At 38.2% G+C, this 22,877-nt stretch overlaps 1 protein-coding gene across 6 annotated transcripts in view; it reads left to right on the top strand.

The window, feature by feature from the left end:
• The window catches only part of SMYD3 (SET and MYND domain containing 3), a 707,320-nt gene that overhangs the window by 141,263 nt on the left and 543,180 nt on the right, over window positions 1-22,877 (top strand). Inside the window, exon 1 of one of the 6 annotated variants that reach the window (XM_027613206.1) lies at window positions 5,075-5,118. The exons of the other annotated variants lie outside the window; for them this stretch is intronic. The gene's annotated coding sequence lies outside the window, so the exon portion shown is untranslated. Of the gene's footprint in view, window positions 1-5,074; window positions 5,119-22,877 lie in introns of those variants that run through there. 6 annotated transcript variants of the gene reach the window in all.

Below are 22,877 nucleotides of genomic sequence, written 5' to 3'. Positions count from 1 at the left end.
ATCTCAGGTATTGTGTTATACACATAGACTTTTTAAATAATTTAGCTATTAAGTTCAGTTTGCAATATGTTTTGGAGACAAAAGATTGATTTTCAGTATTTCAGCACATAAGGAAAACCTGGTCTTGTAAGATTTTATTCAATAAAATACCCTTACAAACAATGTCTAAACTTTGCCCTTTACAACCTTAACCAATTTCTTTTCTTTTTCTTTTTTTTTAATGTGTGAATGAAAGATTTCTTTATTAGAAATTTGGTCAGGTTTTTGTCATTCTGTAAGTCCTAGGCAGTATTATTTAATGTCCCAATGGTGAAATATTTCTAAGCCTACGTGGGAAGACAATCTGCCCTGATATTCAGCTACTACAAATAATGTCTTTAGACAGCTAATAAATAGAAGGGCCAATTAACGACCTTTGTCTTTTGTTACTGAGCTGTTGAAGTATGTCTTTCATTATAATTTTTTCTCCAAACCAAGGCTTTTTAAGGACAGTGACTGGTGGTACTTCTTTTGATACACATGCAGACCCATGTTATATATAAAATTTCTGTCCTTAAGTACAGTTTTATCTTGTTCTTCAATTACATTTTCTTCCTTTTACATTCATCTCTGTTTAGAACATTGTGGGAATTAATTTTTCTAAGTTTAGTCTCACTGTAAATGGAATGGGAACCAGGAAAGTTTATGAGATCTGACCTTATAGAAAGATGAACAAACACATTATACTTCCACTTTCTGGTTTTGCATGTGAGAAGCTTGGAAGTTGTCGCTATATTCTAACAAAAAGCTTAAAAGACTGTAAAACCATTAGCTCCTTTTAGATCTGTAAGGAAGGGGAGGACACAGGGCAGACTACTATCCCTCAGATGAAGACAGACAAGTGAATAAATGGAGTCATGGCTCAGCACAACAGACTCATGAGTGGAAAGCAGTACTGTAGTGGGAAAACCTGAACTGTAATTAACGAAGGCTCAGTGTGGACAAAGGTGAGTTAAAAACTCCAGGCAGACCCTTGTCACAGAGGGACCCCCCACTTTTGTGAATTTTACCTCCAGTAGCTTGACCAGATCCTCATAGTAAATATTAGAGAAAAATTCTCTTGTGCTTTTGGCAGGGGGAAGGAAAAAGGAACCATTTTGAAATATGCCAGAGCACTCTCTCCTCCCCCCTACCTCCACCTCCTCCTCCTCCTCTTTTTTTTTTTTTAAGATGTATTTATTTATTTTAGAGAGAGAGAGAGAGAGAGAGAGAGAGCACACGTGGGAGGGGCAGGAAGAGGGAGATAGAACACCAAGCAGACCACCAGCTGAGCTCTGAGCCCGAAGCAGGACTGGTCCCACAACCCTGATATCATGACTTGACCTCAAACCAAGAGTCAGATGCTCAATGGACTGTGCTACCCAGACGTCCCTCAGAGCATTCTATACTTTTTGACAAGGTCTGCCCTGAGGAGAATCTAATTAACTGTATCCTATCTGACTGAGGTATTATTGGAGACTCACTGCCCTGGGAGAAGTGAAACACCCAACTCCAGGCAACTCTTGCTTTCTTCTTGTGCCTAAGGGGGCAGAAAAAACACTGAGAAACAACTTGTGAAGTGCACAGTCCTGTGCACTTTAGCCACGTTACTAAAGACCAATTTACAGCTGTTAATTTAGCCAGTGCATCATGTCCAGCCGTCAAGAAAAGAATCACCAGACATCCCAAAAGGAAAAACAAAACAATGTGAAGAGAAAGAGAAATCATCAGAACCAGACAGCATGGATGTTGGAAAAATCACACTGGGAATTTTATGATTAATAGCATTATATGATTAAAATGCTAAAGTAGATAGCGTGTAAGAATTGATGTACAATGTAAGTAGAAGGCTGGAAATCACAAGAATGAACCAAAAAGAAATGCTAGAGATCAAAAACACTAACAGAAATGCAGAGTGTCTTTAATGGCAGTATTAGTAGACTGAACATAGCTGAGGAAGGAATCTCCCAAGCTGGAGGATATCTCATCAGAAATCTCCAATACTGAAAAGGAAAGAGAAGAAATACTGTGGGGAAAAAAAAAAAGAGAGAGAGAGAGAGAGAAGAAAAACCAAACCATAATGTCCAAATATTGTGGGACAACTACAGAAGGTGTAATATACATGTATTGGGAATACCAGAGAAGAAAGAGAAAAAGGAACAGACAAAATACTTGAAACAGTAAGGACTGAGAATTTCCCTGAAATAATATCAGACACCAAATCATAGATCAGGAAGCTCAGAGAATATTAAGCAGGATAAATGTCAAAAACTATGCCTATGCATATTATTTTCAAACTACAGAGAACCAAAGAGAAAGAAAAAATCTTGAAAGAAACAAGGATCAAACACATCACCTATCAAGGAACCAAGATAAGAATTTACATCTGACTTCTTAGAGATCATGCAATCAAGACATGAGTGAAGTGAAATATTTGAAGTGTTGAGAGAAAAAATCCGCACCAATTTTGAATTCTGTACCCTGGGAAATTATCCTTCAAAAATGAAGGAGAAATGAAGACTTTCTCAAACAAACAACAACTGCAAGAATTTGTTACCAGTAGACCCGCCTTGCAGGAATCATTAAAAGAAGTTCTTTTTTAAAAAAAGATTTATTTGAGAGAGAGAGTGCGAGAGAGCACGAGCATGTGGGGTGAAGGGAGAGGGCGAGAGAATCCCAAGCAGACTCCTTGTGGAGCGTGGAGCCTTATGTATGGTCCAATCCCATGACCCCGAGATCACAATCTGAGCAGAATCTAAGAGTCCTACACTTAGTGACTGTGACACCCAGGCGTCCCAGAAGTTATTTTGAGAGTAGAAAAATAATATAGGTCAGTCACTTGTATCTACATAAGGAAAGGAAGAATATTGAAGAAAGAATAAATGAAGGTAAAATAAAAAGTTTTATTTCTTCTTCTTAATTGATCTAACAGATAACAGATCATTCAAGATGATAATATCAACAATGTACTTAATTATATATGCTTATATATGTATGTATATATACACACAGTTATATATACATGAAGTAAGTGACAGAAATGATAAAAGGAAGTGGAAGGAAGAATTAGGATTATTTTGTTGTTAAAGGGGACTAACATTACCCACAAAATGGTATACTACGCACGCTACCCACAAAATGGTATAGTGTTATTTGAAAAGTAAAAACCAGAAGTATAACTTGTATGCTAAGAAAGAGGAGACAGTCGAACCATATAAAATGCTCAGTTGAGACCACAAAAGGCAGAAAAAGTGGAAGACAAAAGTAGGAAAAAAGAACAACAGTACGAAATAGAAATAAGTATCAAATATGATAGATATTAATCCAACTGTATCAGTAATCATGAGGATTGTCAGTGGTCTAATATGAATCAATTAGAAGACAGAGGGCTTGTGCCTGAGAGTTTCCAGCCTATTCTTCCTGAAGGCCTGCTCTCCAGTTTTCAGAGTTGCCTAACCAGCTGTCAAAATCATCCTGAAGAGAATTGGATGAGCAGACCATTCATATAATAGCATATTGGGCCAGCGTCTAAGATGGTGGCATAGGAACACACTGAACTCATGTTCTCACATGGACACACTGAAGCTGCACCTGCGTGTAGAGCCAGTTCGTTCTGAAGAATTGCTGGCTGATTGAACAGCTTCTGCACAACAAAGAATATAGGGACAACATAAAGAATGGCAGGAGAGATGGATATGTGGTAATTATGGGAACCCCACCCCCGATGCTGTGAACTTCAGTGGAAGGGGTAGTATACTGAGGAACCGATGTGCAGATTTCCCTACCTTGGGACACAGAAATAAAGCTGTAGCTTATAGAGCAAATAGACTAGAAGTTAAGGAAACCCACTCACTGACCCTAGAGCATCTGTGAAATGGTGAGGGACCTGATGGAACTCTTTCTGGGAATAGAGGTGCTGGCTGAATGCCATTGTTTACATTTCCCTCCACTTTGATAGTGCAGACAGGAGAAGGGTCTGGGCATTCTAGCTGGCCTGCCACCCCAGCAATTACCAGGATCCTAGCCCACACCAACTCCAGCTTTTTCCCCAAGGAGTAGCCCCCACCTGCACCCATATGAGCTTCAGTGTCCCACCAAGGTGGCCCCAGCCTTGTGCACACAGGGACACCTTCTGGCCTGTCCTCAATACAACTTCAGGTTTCCCACTAGGGTGGCCCATGAGTGGATTGTCCTGAGACCCCCCAGACTGTACTTCCTACAGCTTCAGTTCAGCTATACAAAGCTGCCAGGCACACACAGTCTACACAGAAGATGTTCTTAGCAAGGCCACTCCTTCAAGATTGGGAGAAGTAACTGTTTAACTTAATTCATAGAAAGAAACATAGAAATTAAAAAAAAAAAAGAGGAAACAAGGAATATGTCCCAAAGGGAAGCACAAGATAAAACTTCGGGAGAAAAAAGAAAAGAAACAACGAGGAGATAAAAAATCTAACTGATAAAGAGTTCAAAGTAATGGCCATAAAGATATTCACCGGAGTTGAGAGAAGAGTGGATGAACTCAGAATTTCAATGAAAAGTTAGAAAATATAAAAAAGAAGACTTGGGGCACCTGGGTGGCTCAGTTATTAAGCATCTGCCTTCAGCTCAGGTCATGATCCCAGGGTCCTGGTATTGAGCCTTGCACTGGGCTCCCTGCTCTGTGGGAAGCCTGCTTCTCCCTCTCTCACTCCGCCTGCTTGTGTACCCTCTCTCGCCTGTCTCTCTCTGTCAAATAAATAAAATCTTCTAAAAAAAAGACTTGAAGAACAAAATAACTGAAATGAAAAATACACTAGAGGGCGTCAACAACAGATTAGAGGATGCACAAGGATCAATAAGTGATCTAGAAGAAGGGTAATGGAAAGCACCTAAGTTGAAAAACAAAAATTAAAAGGAATTAAAAAAAAAAAGATGATAGGATATGGGACCTCTGGGACAACATTAAGTGTACTAACATTTGCATTATAGGAGTCCCAGAAGCAGAAGAGATAGAGAAACAGGTGGAAAACTTACTTGAAGAAATAATAGCTGAAAATTTCCCTAATCTGGGGGAAGGAAACAGATATGCAGGTACAGGAAGCACAGAGAGACCCAAACAAGGTAAGCCCAAGAGGGTCTATACCAAGACATATAATTAGACATATAATAATTAAAATGTCTAAAATTAAAGCCAAGGAGAGAATTTAAAAGTAGCAAGAGAAAATCAACTAGTTTCATACAAGGGAAACCTCATAATGCTATCAGCTTATTTTTCATCAGAAATCTGTAGGACAGAAGGGAGTGGCATGATATATTCTAAGTTCTGAATGGATAAAAGCTACAACCAAGAATTGTCTACTTGGCAAGCTTATCACTCAGAGATGAGGTGTTAAAAAGAGTTTCCTAGACAAAAATTAGAGGAGTTCCTCACCACTAAATAAGTAATGTTGAAGGGGCTTCATTAAGTGGAAAAGGCCATAATTAGAATCAAGAAAATCATGAAAGGAAAAAATTTCATGGATAAAAGCAAACAATTAGTAAAGATAGTAGATTAATCATAAAGCCAGTACACAGCTAAGAGACAAAAATAGTAAAAATCAATTATATCTAATAAATTACTTAAGGAATAAACAAAATAAAAGGATGTAAATGGAGAGGGAAGTAGAACTCGTGTCTTTAGAATATGTTTGAACTTAACTGACCATCAGCTTAATGTAGATGCTGTGTATTTAGGATGCTATATATGAATCTTCTTGTAAGCACAAATCAAAAACCTGTAATAGATACAAAGGAGTTGAAGCAAAGCACTAAAGAATGTCGTCAAATTACAAGGGAAGAGAGTAAGAAGAATGGAATTGAGAAGAACTACAAAAACAACAACAAAACAAGTAACAAAATGGAAATAAACATATACCTATCAATAATTATTTTTTTTGAACATTTTATTTATTTATTTTAGAAAGAGAGTGAGCATGAATGACGGGGAGGGACAGAGGGAGAGAGAAACCCAAGCAGACTCCATGCTCATTGTGTATCCTGATGCAGGGCTTGATCTCACAACCCTGAGAGCATGACCTGAGGAGAAACCAAGAGTCAGATGCTTAATTGACTGTGCCACCCAGGTGCCCAGACAAAATAGACTTAAAAACAAAAATTGTAACGAGACAAAGAAAGGCATTATATAATGATAAAGGAAGCCACACAAGAAGAAGATATAACAATTATAAATATCTATATACCCAACACAGGAGTACCTAAATATATAAAGTAAGTATTAACCCCAGATATAAAGGGAAAGACTGACAGTAATACAGTAATAGTAGAAGACTTTAATATGCCACTTACGTCAATGGATACATCATCCAGACAGAAAATCAATAAAGAAACAGTGGCTTTGAAAGACAAAAGACCAGATTGACTCAACAAAATATACAAAACATTTCATCCCAAACCAGCAGTGTGCATGGAACATTTGCCAAGATTGGTGACATGTTAGGCTATAAAACAAGTCTAAGTAAATTCAAGAAGATTGAAATCATATCAAACATTTTTTGCAACCACAACAGCATGAAACTAGAAATCAATTTTTAAAAAACTGGAAAAAACACAAACATGGTGGCTCAACAACATGCTTCCAATGAATAAATGAGAAAATCAAAGAGAAAATAAAATGAAAATGGACACACAACAGATCCAGATCTTTGAGACACAGCAATAACCATTCAAAGAGGTAATTATATAGTGATGCAGTGATGCAAGAAATAAGAAAAATCTCAAAGAGTCTAACCTTACACCTAAAGGAACCAAAAAAAGAAGAACAAAGAATGGCCAAATTTCATAGAAGGAAGGAAATAATAAAGATCAGAGTGGAAAGAAATGAAATGGAAACTAAAAAATAAATAATAGAAAAGATTAATGAAAAGATAAACAATATTAAGCAATATTGATAAAACTTTAGCAAGACTCATCATGAAAAAGGAGAGAGGACTCAAATAAATAAATGAAAAATGAAAGAGAATTAACAAGCAACACCACAGAAATACAAAGGATTATGAAACTACTATGAACAAACTTCTGCACAGCAAAGGAAGCAATCAACAAAACTAAAAGACAGCCTACTGAATGGGAGAAGATATTTGAAAATGACATATCTGATAACGGGTTAGTATTCAAAATATATAAAGAACTCCTACAACTCAACAACCAGAAAACTAATAAAAATAATCCAGTTAAAAATGGGCAGAATACATAAACAGACATTTCTCTAAAGAAGACATATAGATGACCAACAGACAAATGAAGAGATGCTCAGCATCACTAATTTTCAGGGAAATGCAAATCAAAACCACAATGAGATATCATCTCATAGCTGTCAGATTGGCTAAAATCTAAATAACAAGACACAAGTGTTTGTGAGGTTGTGGAGAAAAAGGAACCCTCATGCAACATTGGTGGGAATGCAGACTGGTGCATTCACAGTTAATAACAGTATGGAGGTGCCTCAAAAAATTAAAAATAGAATTATCATGATTCAGTAATTCTCCTCCTGAATATTTACTCAAAGAATGTGAAAACACTAATTCAAAAAGGTGTATGTACCCTTATGTTTATTAGAGCATTATTTACAATAGCCAAATTATGGAAGCAGTCCAAGTGTCCATTGATAGATGAATGGATAAAGAAGTAATGGAGTATTACTTAGCCATAAAAAGGAATGAAATCTTGCCATTTGTAACAACATGGATGAATCTAGTGAAATAAGTCAGTAAGAGGAACACAAATACCATATGATTTCACTCGTATGTGTAATTTAAGAAACAAAACAAAAACCAGACAAACCAAAAATAGACTTTAAAAAAACATTTATATGTGAGAGAGAGAGAGAGAGAGGACGCATGAGCAGGGTGAGGGGCAGAGGGAAAAACAGACTCCCTACTGAGGATGAAGCCCGATGTGCAACTCCATCCCAGGATGCTGAGATCACGACCTGATCTGAAATCAAGAGTCGGATGCTTTTTTTTTTTATTAAAGATTTTTATTTATTTATTTGAGAGAGCGAGAATGAGAGATAGAGCACACATGAGAGGGGGGAGGGTTGGAGGGAGAAGCAGACTCCCCGCTGAGCGGGGAGCCTGATGCGGGACTCGATCCCGGGACTCCAGGATCATGACCTGAGCCGAAGGCAGTCGCTTAACCAACTGAGCCACCCAGGCGCTCAAGAGTCAGATGCTTAACCAACTGAGCCACCCAGGCATCCCTAAAAAGTATACTGTTAAATATAGAGAACAAACTGCTGGTTACTAGAGGGGAAATGGGTGGAGAAATGGGTGAAATAGATGAAGGGGGGGATTAAGAGTATACTTAAATTGTGATGAGCACCAAGTAATGTATAGAATTGTTGAGTCACATTTGTATAACTGAAACTAATATAACATTGTATGTTAAGTATACTGAACTTTAATTAAATTAGGGCGCCTAGGTGGCTCGGTCGTTAAGCAACTGCCTTTGGCTGAAGTCATGGTCCCAGGGTCCTGGGATGAAGTCCCACATTGGGCTCCCTGCTTGGCGGGAAGCCTGCTTCTCCCTCTCCCATTCCCCCCTGTTTGTGTTCCCTCTCTCACTGTGTCTCTGTCAAATAAATAAAATCTTTAGAAAAAAAGTAAATTAAGTTACATTAAATTTTTTTTTAAAAGATTTTATTTATTTGACAGAGACAGCGAGAGCAGGAACACAAGCAGGGAGAGTAGGAGAGGGAGAAGCAGGCCTCCCGTTGAGCAGGGAGCCTGATGCGGGGCTCGATCCCAGGACCCTGGGATCATGACCTGAGCCGAAGGCAGACGCTTAACGACTGAGCCACCCAGGCGCCCCAAGTTACATTAAATTAAAATAAGTAAATGGATGGAGTAAAATATACCACACTGATACTAAATAAGAAAAGAGGAGTAGTTGTATTAATTTTAGACAGAATAGACTTTATTTATTTTTAAAAATTTTATTTATTTATTTGACGGAGAGATAGGAGGGAGCATAAGCAGGAGGCAGTGGCAGAGGGAGAGGGAGAAGCAGGCTCCCTGCTGAGCAGGGAGCCAGATGCAGCACTGGATCCCAGAACCCTGGGATCATGACCTGAACTGAAGGCAGATGTTTAACCAACTGAGCCACCCAGGCATCACCAGACAGTGTACACGTTAAAAGAAGGAATGTTAGTAGAGATAAAGAAGAGTTTTATTCAAGTATAGAATGATTAGTTCTCCAAGAAGAATGAACAGTTCTGGGGCCCCCCTGGGTGGCTCAGTCGATTTACTGTTTGATTTCGGCTCAGGTCATGATCTCAGGCTCATGAGATTGAGCCCATTGTGGGGCTCTATGCTGGGTGTGGAACCTGTTTATGATTCTCTCTCTCCCTCTCCCTGTCCCCCTCTCCCTCCCTGCCTTACACACGTGCACATTTTCTCTCAAAACAAAACAAAACAATAACAGTTCTTAACTTGTGTTTGCCAAACAACAGAGCATCCATCTATGTCATGTAGAAACTCATTCTACTGTAAGGAGAAATAGATGGATCCTTTTTCATCGTTGGATACTTCAGCACTCCTCTATCAGAAATGTGCAGATCCAACCGAAAGAAAATCAGGATATAATGGAACTTAACACCATCAATCAAATGAATGTAATTGACATTTATAGGCTACTTCATCCAACAAGTGCAAAAATGGGTATTCTTCTCAAGCTCACTTGCATATTTACCAAAAGAGATCACATATTAGGAAATAAAACACACTTGAAGAAATTTATTTTTAAAAAGATTTTATTGAGCGAGAGCAAGTGTGCAGGAGCGGTGTGGGAGGGCAGAGGGAGAGAGAGAAGCAGACTCCCCACTGAGTAGGGAGCCCGACATGGGGCTTGATCCCTGGACCCTGAGATCATGACTTGAGCTGAAGGTAGATGCTTAACCGAATGAGCCACTCAGGTGCCCCCACCTGAAGAAATTTAAAAATAATAATTCTACAGTATTCTCAGAACAGTTTGGAATTAAACTTGAAATCAGGGAAAATTATTGGAAAATCTTAAAATATGTGGGGATTAAACAACACATTTCTAAATAACATGTAAATCAAAGAATAAACCTCCAAGACATTAAAAATATTTTGAATTAAAAGGAAAACAAGTTATCAAAATTTTGGGGATACAGCAAAAGCACCTACTACAGGGATACATATATTAAAAAAAAGATATAAAATCAATTATAGAAGTTTCTATTTTGGAAAAAGAAGAGCAAATTAATTGCAGGGTAAGCAGAGGAAAAGCAGTAAGGATTATAGAAGAAACCAGTGAAATTCAAAACAAGAAGTTAATAGAGAAAATCATTGAAACCAGAAGCTTTTTCTTCAAAAAAGTTAATAAAATCCATAAGCCTAACCAGGCTAACTCAGAAAAAAATGAGCAAAGACACAAATTACTAATAACAGAAATGAAAAAGAGGACATTACTATGGGTCCCATGAACATTAAAAGGATAATAAAGGAATATTATGAAGAACTCTATGCCCATTGATTTTATAACCTAGATGAAATGGACCAATTTCTTGAAAGACAGAAGCTGCCAAAACACAGAGGAAGAAGTATACACGAATAGTCTTGTATCTATTAAAGAAATTAAATCAGTAATTAATATTGTCCAAAACAGAAACAACCAGGCCCAGATTGTTTTTCTGGTAAATTCTATTGTGCATTTAAGGAAGAAAGTAAACCTTTTTTTTTTTTTTTTTACAACCTGTAATAGGATAGGAGCAGAGGTAATACTTTTTTTTTTTTTAGTTTTGTCATCTAGCTACATTTTAGAGGAAAACATACTGGATATATTACAAACAAGGTATTAATGTAATAAATGAGAATATACAGAATTAATATTTTTTTACATTGAGAAAGCCACTTTTTTGTTTTTTTTTTGTTTTTTTTTTTAAAGATTTATTTATTTGAGAGAGCGAGAATGAGAGAGCGAGAATGAGAGAGAGAGTACATGAGAGGGGAGAGGGTCAGAGGGAGAAGCAGGCTCCCCGCCGAGCAGGGAGCCCGATGCGGGACTCGATCCCGGGACTCCAAGATCATGACCCGAGCCGAAGGCAGTCGCCTAACCAACTGAGCCACCCAGGCGCCCCTAAACCAAGGATTTCTAACATAAAATTTTGAAAACTGTAGTGTTTTTGTTGGGATAGTTATCTGAATGAAGATAGAGACTATTTTACCCGTATCTGTGAGATACAAGGTGTAAGAAGCACAAAGAGCCATCCTTAGACCATTCTAACAGTTGCCTCTTGACATTTAGGAGAGAACCATTTTGGAAAAACTTGCTGTGATTTTCTTTTACAGGTCTCAAGCATTACTGGTTTTGGAGGTCTAGGTGAAAGTACTTTTTATATGTAAATGCCTTTATTCATTTCACACACATTTGTTCACTGTGTAAGATGTGCAGGGCACTGTGGGAGACACTCATGGCTGCATGCATTCTGCTTTTCAGGAAGTCCGCTTTGCCTTTAGTGCATGTGTCAGGCAGTCTGAGTTCACTGGTTTTCCTTCATGGTATGAGAAAATCTTGAAGTCTTCTATTTAACTTGATTGCAATTTGTGTATGGTACTCTGCACAAAAGCATTGACACACTTTGGCTCTTTTCTCCATGTGTTGTCACCAGGCAGTGTCTTTAATCTCTTCATTTCTATCCTTGGTTAATTTTCTCATTTGTCTCTGTTACGTTGTAATTTCAATGAATTATTTAATATATCTTCGTTTGTATATAAGCATATCCTGTGTTCACTGCCTCTTCCACGGCTTTCATCCTTAAAGAAATAAAGAAATCTATTGATTCAGATTGCATTTAAACCTTTTATTTTAATAGAGAGCCTTTCCTGGGACTCCCTAAACTAGGGTCTATTTTGTGAGTATTCTTGTTTATGTCAGATAAAGTCTGCTCAGTTCCCTAGTAGCCGTGTAGAGAGAAGGTAAGAGAAATGTGAAGTGTGAAGGGTGGTACAGGCTTTACCTCCATTTCTAGAACAGACTGTGAGCCCTGAGGCATCAGAGATTGGAATATGTCCGTGCGGGATCTAGCCATTGTGTGGAAGTCCCACTGCTCTCTCTTTGTAATGGAAACAAAGGGCTGTATTCACCTTAGAAGTAGAGTTTTCTTTGCCCAACATTCTTTGTTCTGCTCAGACCTTAGAATAGAACTGAACTAACCAGAGGGATATAGCCATCTCTTGGTTGTCTTTTTTGGGGGGCAGCAGCTTTATTGAGATATAAATCACATGCCATACAGTTTATCTGTTTAAAGTAAACAGTTCAGTGGTTTTTACTATATTCACTGAGTTGTGAAACAACTACCACAATTGATTCTTGTACATTTTCATCACCATGTCAAAAATTCTGAACCCATTAGAGGCACTTCTCATTTACCCGAGTTAACCTCGTTACCACCTCAGCTCTAGGCAACTAGTTTACTTTCTTTCTCTGTGGATATGTCTGTTCCAGATATTTCATATCAGTGGAGTTATAGAATATGTGGTTTCTTTTGCGACCAGCTTCTTTAATTTAGCATAACATTTTCAAGGTTCATCCATGTTGTAGCATGTATCATTACTTCATTTTTTATGGCTGAATAATAGTCCAGTGCATGCATATGCTACATTTTATTTACCCATTTATCAGTTCGTTGACATTGGAGTCTTTTCACTTCTTTGGTATGAACATTCATGCACACATTTTTGTGTGGACATATATTTTCTTTTCTCTTAGGTATATACCTAGGACCAGAATTGCTGAGTAACAGGGTAATTCTATATTTAACCTTTTGAGGAACTGCCAGGTTGTTTTCAAAAATGGCTCTTGATTATTTTTGTAACCATTATCCCACCTGTATTTTGACTTTCCCTGCCTTGATTTAGGCTTTGCCACCCCTTGCTTGGCTCTCAGAAGAAGCTCATAACTGGGCCTTTGGCACACTTCTTAAGACTGTAGACTATGGACTTTGAAGAGATCAGTGCCTAGGGTGTAACCCAGGAAAATTACTTAATTTAATTTTTATTAATTACTCAGCTAATTCATTCTGTATTTCCAGTTTCACTGATCACTTTTTATTACCTGGCTTATGGTAGTGCTGTTTTTGCTCTTGAAATTTCCTGGAATTTTGTTACATATTTTGACTATAACTTTTGTCATTTTGCATTAGGGATGCAAAATTTACCATTTTAGGGGCAGCATTTGGTGGAATGTGCTTGGCCTCTGAAATTGTAACATGTAAAGTTATCCATCAGTACCAGCCTTAGCTCCATCTGGCTCTGTGTCTACCCTAATCTAGCTTGATTCTTCACCGTTTCTTAACACTGTCCCCCACCTTCTGTATCACCTGGAACGTTCTTTCATCTTCAAACCTCCATATCCTGAATGTCTCTGAGTGTTCCCTTCTCCTTTTTTTTCTTTTTAAGTTTTATTTATTTATTAGAGAGAGAGAGAAAGTGGGGGGAAGTACAAAGGGAGAGGGAGAAGCAGAATCCCTGCTGAGCAGGGAGCCCCATTTGGGGCTCGATCCCAGGACCCTGAGACCGTGACCTGACCCAGAGGCAGACGCTTAACTGACTGAGCCACTCAGGTGCCCCTTTCCTTCTCCTTGCTCTAACTGAAACCTGACTGCCTTCTGAGGACAGTGCTTCCTGTCCTCCCAAGTAGTGGCTGCTTTTTCCTACCCTAAAAGTATTTCAGGGTCTAGAGAAACAGAGTGCTCCCTTTGCTGCTTTGAGATAATTTTTCTTCTCTCTCAAAACTGCCAGCTCCTTTGAAGCATTTGCCATCATATCTCCCCCTTACCTTACCTTGCAGTGATTTCTTTACATTCAGGCTCACTTTTTCTTTCTTTATCATTATTCCTGCTGTCATTCTTGGTGAGGTGAACATCCATCCAACACCTGGCCTCTTCATCCCCACTTCTGATTGTCTTTACCACAATTTAGCTGCCTCTTCTTACGTCCATACCCTAGGACCTGTGATGACCGATAACTATTACTTCTGTGACTCTTCATCTACTATTGTCTTACAGGTTTCTAGCACAGTAGCTGACACCACATAATAGATGCTTGGTAAGCATTATTGCTGTTCCTGCTAGTCTGCTTCTGTTGTAGCACCAACTTTCCTTGAAGGCAAGAACTATGTCTTTTGTTTCATATTTTTCCAGAACTATCACAGTCCATGGTATAAAAAGTCTTTTTTTTTTAAAGATTTTATTTATTTATTTGAGAGAGAGAATGAGAGAGAGAGAGAGCACATGAGAGGGGGGAGGGTCAGAGGGAGAAGCAGACTCCCTGCTGAGCAGGGAGCCCGATGTGGGACTTGATCCTGGGACTCCAGGATCATGACCTGAGCTGAAGGCAGTTGCTTAACCAACTGAGCCACCCAGGCGCCCCATGGTATAAAAAGTCTTTGGTGATTTTATGGTGCAGTGAAATAACAGCAACAACAAGAAGGATGTGGCATCCAAAAGATCTTGTTTTAGAAAAAAGATAATTAAAATTTACCATTTAAAATATCACATAAATTTTTAAAACCATTTGAGTAATGACATTTCAAAAATTATTTTCTTTCTCATTTTTTTCTGGGGGGGAAATAGATGTTGTAATTTATTGCCATTGGCATTCTTTTAGTTTAGTCAAGGTTGATCAGTTAAAAATTTGTTTTCTAAAGATTATTGTAAATAAGCTATAAACAAGGCAATTACTTTTTAGTAAAATGGCTTAGTTTACCTTAGCAAAGAGTTAATTATCTTTTCTCTCCTGTGCTGAATACTTTCTGCTACTAGCCTAATGAGGGGAGGGCAAACTTGATGCATTATGGTTTCCTCAGCCTTTCCTGTGATCTGTGTAGAAAAATAAAAGCATTCAATTCAGCCTTATTTTATCTGATTCTTTGTTTCTTTTGAGATAAGAGAAAAATGTATAGAAGTTTTTTAGTATTTGGGTGCAGGTGTTAACTTTCTAGAACATTTAAAACTTATGTTGACCAACAATTTTCCCAAAAAAACTAGTTTTTTTTTTCTTTCCCAAAACGCTAGTTTCATTGTTAAATTGTATTCGTGTTTGGTTGCTTCTAAGCTAAGAGGTAATTACCATTTAATTATTTACATTAATATTTCAGTAAATGACTTGTACTGTTACTGTACTTTGATCCAACAATTTAGAGTTAGCTATATGAAGAACTTGAAAACAACTGGGAAAAAAAAAGTTTATAAAATTCTGAATTTCTAGAATAGTTAAACTTTTAAAAACATTTCTACTCAACACCGAAGTATTTCAAATGATATCTAAGAACGTCTTTTGAAAGTTTACTATTTTTTTTAATGATTTTATTTATTTATTTGATAGAGAGAGATAGCGAGAGCAGGAACATAAGCAGGAGGAGTGGGAGAGGGAGAAGCAGGCTTCCCACGGAGCTGGGAGCCTGACGTGGGGCTCGATCCCAGGACGCTGGGATCATGACCTGAGCCAAAGACAGACACTTAACAACTGAGCCACCCAGGTGCCCTGAGAGTTTACTATTAAAAACATCTCTTAAAGGAATAATAATAATCTGATATAAGAAGACTAATATTTAATTAGCACTTTTTATGAGCCAAACGCAATGCTAAGAGTTCTACATGTTTTACTTAATTCGCATTACAGCCAAGTAATGTTGGTACTATTAATATTCTCACTTGCATTTAGTGGTTTAGAGAGATTAAATTGCTCAGTATTGCATAGCTACTAGGTGATAAACTAGAATTCAGTTCCAGGCCATAGGGTTTACTGTATTATATTCTCTTATAGTGCCTAGTTGAGAAATTAATACAGACACAGTCTGTGAGAAATTGGTTTACAAAACATGCATCTGACAAGAGATTAAACTCAATAATTTATTAAAAAATAAATTGAGTTTAATCTCTTAAAAAGACAACCTAGTAGAAAATGGGTAAATAATATGAACAGGTAATTCACAGAAGAGAAACCTTGAATGGTGAATGAACTTGAATAGGCTGCTCAAAATCTGACCACTTATCAGGAGAATGCCCAATAAAAACCCAGTGATATAGGGGCAGCTGGGTGGCACAGTGGGTTAAGCCTCTGATGACTCCTGGTTTCAGCTTAATTCGTCATCTCAGAATGGTGAGATCTAGCCTCAGGTCTGGCTCTGTGCTCAGCATGGGGTCTGCTTCTCTCTTTCTCCCTCTGACTCTCCCTCTTTCTCTCTCTCTTTCAAATAAATCAGTAAATCTTTATTTAAAAAAAAAAAAACCCACAGTGGATAACATTCCATATCATTCAGACGGGCAGAATGTAAAATGACAATTTGAAGGGTTTACGAAACATAGATTAAAGGGATCTCTTAAATTGCTGTGGGAGTGTAAAATTCCTGCAACCACTTTGGAGATGCATTTGTTAAAATGCAAAACCTTCAGGATGTGTATTTGCACAACCTGAACCATTCCTCTTCTAGGAAAATGTACTCTAAAGCCGTGGAAGACAGAGTGGGCTCCCCAAGGTCCTTTCAAGGGATCTAGAAGATGAAAGCTATTTTTATAATAATATTGTCATTATTTGCCTTTTTAAGTCTCATTCCATCACTAGTGTATACAGTGGAATTTTCTAGAAGTAATATGACATGTGATTATTCAATAGAAACAGAAGTGAGAATCCAGCTGCCTTCTGTTAAGCCAGGTAATAAAGAGATTTTAAAAAATGCAAAATAGTACCGCTCTCCTCACTAATTTTTGTTTCAGAAAATCTTTTTTAATAGAAATACATTATTTATGTCAACATATAATGGGATTATTAAATGCATTAATAAATATTTTAAAATTTATTAGTTTTACTCTCTATTATGGTAAATACTTATAGCTATACAAATATTTATAGATATAACCCACATAAATAAAACTTCTTTATAGTCCTTTTAGTCTTTTTAAATCCCAAATGAAATCAAATGGTTTTGAAAATCATTGCATAATGCAAGTATTCATTATAGCATTGTTTATAATACTAAAACATTGGAATCAACCCAGATGTTCATCAGGGTGGATATGATGTTAATTCTATCAATATGGAATTTTAAAATACATTGTGATACATCTTTATTATATACATACACACATTCATACATAATTATATAGGGATCAGATAGTAATATTTGTCAAATATCCCTTACTGCACGTGTAAAATAATACGATTTTTTTGAGAATGTTGTATATTTCTGTTTACAAATATCTAATAAAATTAAGTACAGTCTTTATTATTAGTTCATATTATTATAGATCTTTTGGCTTTATTTTTTTAAGATTATTTGAGAGTGAGCGAGAGAGATTAGGGGGAGGGGCAGAGGGAAAGGGAGAGAGAGAATCCCAAGCAGACTCCACTGCTGAGCATGGAGTGCCTGAGCCATGACCCTGAGATCATGACCTGAGCCAAAATCAAGAGTTGGATGCCTAACCCACTGAACCACCCAGGCTCCCCTCTAGGGAGCTTTTACTATTATTATCATCATGACTATTGTTTTATATTAGAATAACTTTAGGGACAAAGAAGTATATTTATTACCTGTAGTTGCAGAATAATAAATGAAGTATCCAGGATTAAAGTGCTTTCCTCTTAGAATTTTTTCTGCACAGTTTACCTTTGCTATTCCATACCTGGGAGTGTACTGAGCCTAAGTCCAAATTTTAGGGTAAATGAAATTTCCTTCTTGTACATTTCTAACTTCCATTTTGGTACATTGTCATAGTTTCTCCTATTTTTTCAATGTAGGCCTTCTCAATGTTCCAAATTCTGGTATTTATCTTACCTTTCTATACCTACTTTAATTTTTTTTTATAGATTTTATTATTTATTTGACAGAGAGAGATAGTGAGAGAGAGAGCACAAGCAGGGGGAGCAGCAGGTAGAGGGAGAGGGAGAAGCAGGCTCCTGGCTGAGCAGGGAGCCCGATGCGGGGCTCGATCCCAGGACCCCGGGATCATGACCTGAGCCGAAGGCAGCTGCTTAACCGACTGAGCCACCCAGGCGCCCCTCTATACCTACTTTAAAGCAAAATTTCTATTCCAAAAATCTCACCTAAGTGTTTGGAGAAAGGCAATGTCCTCATTTGATAAATGGAATCTGTGAGGTTGATAGTTGGGGCCACGGGAGAGCCCAGTATTGACCATACCACCTGCTACCTTGAGGAGGACCACAGAGTTTTGAAAACCCCCCTCACTGACCCATTAACTCATTGCATGGTTGCCGGCTAATGATTATTCTGTAGAAGTCTTTATGAACTTATTGTTAATTACAATGCATTAGTAGGTGTAACATTTAATTCTGTGTGTCGTAAGGACTCTTAAGGTTTATTTTTACTTGGGGACTAGGGCAGCATAGTCCACTTCCTTTCTTTCTTTTTTTTTAGATTTATTTATTTATTTGAGAGAGAGAGTGTGTGCAAGCACGCCACTGGGGGTGGGTAGAGGGAGCGGGGAAGAATCCTTAAGCAGACTCCCCGCTGAATGAGGAGCCCATCTGGGGTTGAATCTCCAGACCCTGAGATCAGAATCTGAGCCCAAATCAAGGATGCTCAGCCAACTAAGCCACCCAGGCTCCCTGTCCACTTTCTTTATAAACTTAAAGTTTCATTTTGTTCTCCAAAAGAGAGAATGAGTTACTTGAGATTTCATTATGCTTATTTCCAAGACTACTTGAGGAAATTTGTAATTAAAAGTTAAAGTAATATACTTAATTATAAAATAGAAGGGCAAATTTTTAAAGACGGCAGAAGAAGATGCTTCCAGGCCTCTGAAATGAAGAGATTAGTATAATTAGATAGTGAATTTGGCTTTTGGTTTTCTTGCTGTTAAAGCTAAAATAGATTCATGGTGTTGTTAAGTTTCATTTTTATTTTGTTTATTTGAGAGAGAGAGCACGAGGGGGGGGCAAGAGACCCTTGCGATACTTTTATTTTATTTATTTATTTATTTATTTATTTATTTATAGATATTTATTTATTTGAGAGAGAGTGAAAGCGAGAGAGATCACAGAGGGAGAGGGAGAAGCATACTCACCACTGAGCAGGGAGCCCAAAGCGGGACTCGATCCCAGGACCCCGAGATCATAACCTGAGCCAAAGGCAGATGCTTAACCGACTGAGTCCCCCAAGTGCTCCTAAGTTTCATTTTTTAATTAGAGGAAGATACAGAAAATTCCTCCTTTGTGACAAACTATTTCCTGGAACTGAAATCAAGGTGACCATCTTTTGCCAGTTTGAACACTTAGGTCATAGAATATTGTTGAAAATGTTGATTAAATATCCTTATACATCTTTGAAATTCTACTCCCATGGTATTTTGATTTTTTTTATATATGCTGGGTGATATTTATACTAGCAATGCTTATATGTTTAAAGGATTTCTGATTTCACTCTTTGGGTGAAATCAGATTTTTTTCTTATTTCTCACATTTTTTCTTGTTTTGGATTTCTGGAAGACTTGTGGAAATTGAATACATCTTTTAGACTTACCAGAGTCGTATTACTAGACTGAGCTTAAGAGGTTTCCTATTTAGGAACACAGATGTCATCGTTAGAACAGATCCCTCTTCAGCATTGCATTTTGGTCACAAATTTCTTCAGTTTACTCGTATGCTTTGCCTAAAAAACAGCTGTAAGTCACCAGTTTTAAACATGAAGAGGGGCCTGAGCACATTATGCTAAATTTTGTAGAGAAACATATAATGAAGAAAGTTTAAGTCTGTGCTCTTGTAAAGATGTTTTCTCTTTAACTTGTGGTAGACGTTACCTTGAGTCAAGAAAACAATGTCAGGAGTTGTGATTGACTTTTAATTTTAGTGAAGTTGTAACAATCCTCTGTGATTGTCATTTCCACAAAAGAACTTTCCTAAATGTCGTTAGCTTTTTGAATCAGACCACTCAAGTTAATCATTCTGATCCAAATTAAAAATAATGGTACTAGAAACTTCAGTGAATGGAGATTGAGCCGTGAAACACTTATGGGGAGGGTTGAAACTGGGACTCAGAGCTGAGTACAAAGTGGTACTAGTATAGTGACTGTGAGCGTGCGTGGAGAGGACCAGATTTGTCCCGCCTGTGGGTTTTGCTTTCTTAACAGTCATGGGAGAGGTATATAAGAAACTCTTTTCAGGAAGGGCATAGAAATAGACAGAATTATCTGAAGCGCTCTGAAAATATTACTCTCAGCACCTCAGTTTTAATTCTGTGCTGGATGGTGTGCTTGGTGCAGCGTGAGCAGGGACTTTGGACCGATGATCTCATGTGGTCCAGCCAACACCTTTACCGGCGATGTGTCGCTCCCATGTTACAGAGAGGAAATTGAGGCCAAGGGAAGTGGCAAGGTTATGCTGCCAGTAGTTAGTGGGTTTGGTGTCTTAGTCACTTGGGGCTACTGTAACAAAAGGTCAGATGGGGTAGCTTTTAAGCACCAGAAGTTTATTTCTCACAGTTCTGGAAGCTGGGAGGGCCAAGCTCAAGGTGCCACATGGTCCAATTCTGGTGAAGGCTTTCTTGCTGCTTCATAGTGGGCGCCTTCCCTCTGTGTCCTCACCTGGCAGAAGGGGTGAGGGGGCTCTTGCGTAAAAAGAAGTGCTTTTTAAGAACACTAATTCCAGGGCACCTGGGTGGCTCGGTTGGTTAAGCATCTGCCTTCGGCTCAGGTCATGATCTCAGGGTCCTGGGATCGAGTCCTGCTTTGGGCTCCCTGCTCGATGGTGAGTCTGCTCTGTCTCCCTCTGTTCCTCCTCCCTGCTCCTTCTCTCTCTTTCAAATAAATAAATAAAATCCTAAAAGAAAGAAAAATTAAAAAAAAAAGAACACTAATTCCTAATAAGCTAAGTGCCTGTCACGTTTAAGGATTAAGATTTCTACTCCTGAATGTTGGTGGGGGCACATTCAGATCATAGCACTTGTAGTGCCGATTTTGAACTCTAGACTGCTCTAACATTTTCCCTTTTAGTTAATGGGGACTTCCCTTTTCCTTAACAACAGCCCTACCATCTTCTCTTAGTCACTTTTTATCAGAACATGACTTTTCCTTCATCTCAACTCAGGTCCTATAGTCTGTGCTGCTTCTCAGAACTCGGTTTTGTATTGTGGCTTGTTCTGCAAGTGGTGTGTGTTGTTCTGTCCTTGTTTATCGTGAGCTCCTAGGAGCCGTGACTGTCGTGCCCTCTCTGCATTTATCAACACAGGACCTTGCAGGGTACTGTCTACATGGTGGCCAGTTACTGAACACTTGCTGAATTAACAGTTGAAGTTTATGTTCATCAGGTAGCACTGTCTCCCCAAGTACAATAGCTTTAATTTAGGAGCCAGAGAACAGTGGAAAGAGAAATACCCAAGTCAGATGGTCTGCCTCCCTCGACTCATTTGGCTCAGATGCTTTGCCATGCTTTTCCTCTAAGCACTAATGTGGGTTTAAATTGCTTGTGTTTTGCCCAGGAAGTTATGGTGACTGTGGATCATAGATTCATTTCTTTTCCTGAAATATTAACCATTACGTTTTCTTGTTTTGTTCTCTGAATGTTAGAAATCTGAAAGTGATAGGGGATGTAGAAAAATGAATCCAAACCAATTCTGCCTTCCTATATTATGTCTGTGTTATTTTGACCACATCTGCTATTTTGTATTAAGAACTATTTGAGGGGCGCCTGGGTGGCTCAGTCAGTTAAGCGTTTGCCTTCGCCTCAGGTCATGATCCTGGGGTCGGGATCAAGCCCAGTGTGGAGCCAGTGTCGGCTCCCTGGTCAGTGGGGAGTCTCCTTCTCCCTCTCCCTCTCCCTCTCCACCAGCTTGTGCTCTCTCACTCACTCTTGCTCTTTTAAATAAATAAATAAAATCTTAAAAAAAAAAAAAACTATTTGATAGTTAGCTGGATGGTGGATGTGAAACTCTTTAATTTAAAAAGAAGCCTTTGGGCCCATACCAACATAATTACCATCTGGAAACAAAAATGGAAGATTTCTTTTTTGTATTATTATGAATATTTATGCCAAAGGGAGCTCTGTATGTTTAGCTTTTGCAGTGTATTTTATTTGGTCAGAGGAAAAGTAATTGTACGACCCTTGGATAGAATTGCATGACTTTATTAGGATAATCTCTTTTTCATAGTGGAGAATTTCATTTGCTTCAGAAATTTCCATGGGGAAACAGCCAAGAACTCAGGTACCTGACATTAACATTTTTAATGAGTCAGGATTCTGAGATTTCAATGTTGTTTACAAACATAAAAATTTTTTAAAGAAATATTTCTTTGCTCTCTTTGTTTTAAAAATTATATTTAGACTTCACTTATTTGGTTTTTGCCTTTTAAAAAATTGGAGCTCTTTATTCATAAGACAGTTCATATTCCTCATACTCCACAGAGCCTTTTATGTCTTAATTGTTTGAAGGAATATTTTCATAGGGATTGTTCTCAGAGAATCTTCCTTAAGCCTTGTATTAAGGCAGGGGGTACTACATCAGACATCCCATGGTCAACACTCTTTCTTTAGCAAGTGTAAGTGATGCAGACTCTAATTAATGCGCTCTGTTTTCTTTCTTAGCTAAGATTTCTTCTCAGAGGTCACAGTGATAAGCCATAAACTAAATTTTGGTCCTTGAAAAAGCACAGAGGTGTGCAAAAGATTTCTGGGCACGGATCTTCAGCTCAGAAGAAGAAGCTGCAAAGACACACAGTGTGCTCTGGTTTGCTTCTGATTGTACAGGGCTGTGCTTCGTCCAGATGAGTTGCTTCGGGGGGCAGGAGGGTTGCCAAGCTTCCTTATGGTTCCTGAGCCTTTGCCTGGACCAGACTGGCCAACAGTGAGTGT

This window comes from Zalophus californianus, chromosome 10 (genome assembly GCF_009762305.2).
Source record: "Zalophus californianus isolate mZalCal1 chromosome 10, mZalCal1.pri.v2, whole genome shotgun sequence".
NCBI lineage: Eukaryota > Metazoa > Chordata > Mammalia > Carnivora > Otariidae > Zalophus > Zalophus californianus.
Note: the sequence above shows the minus strand (reverse complement) of the source record. Positions and strands in the feature narration are given on the sequence as shown.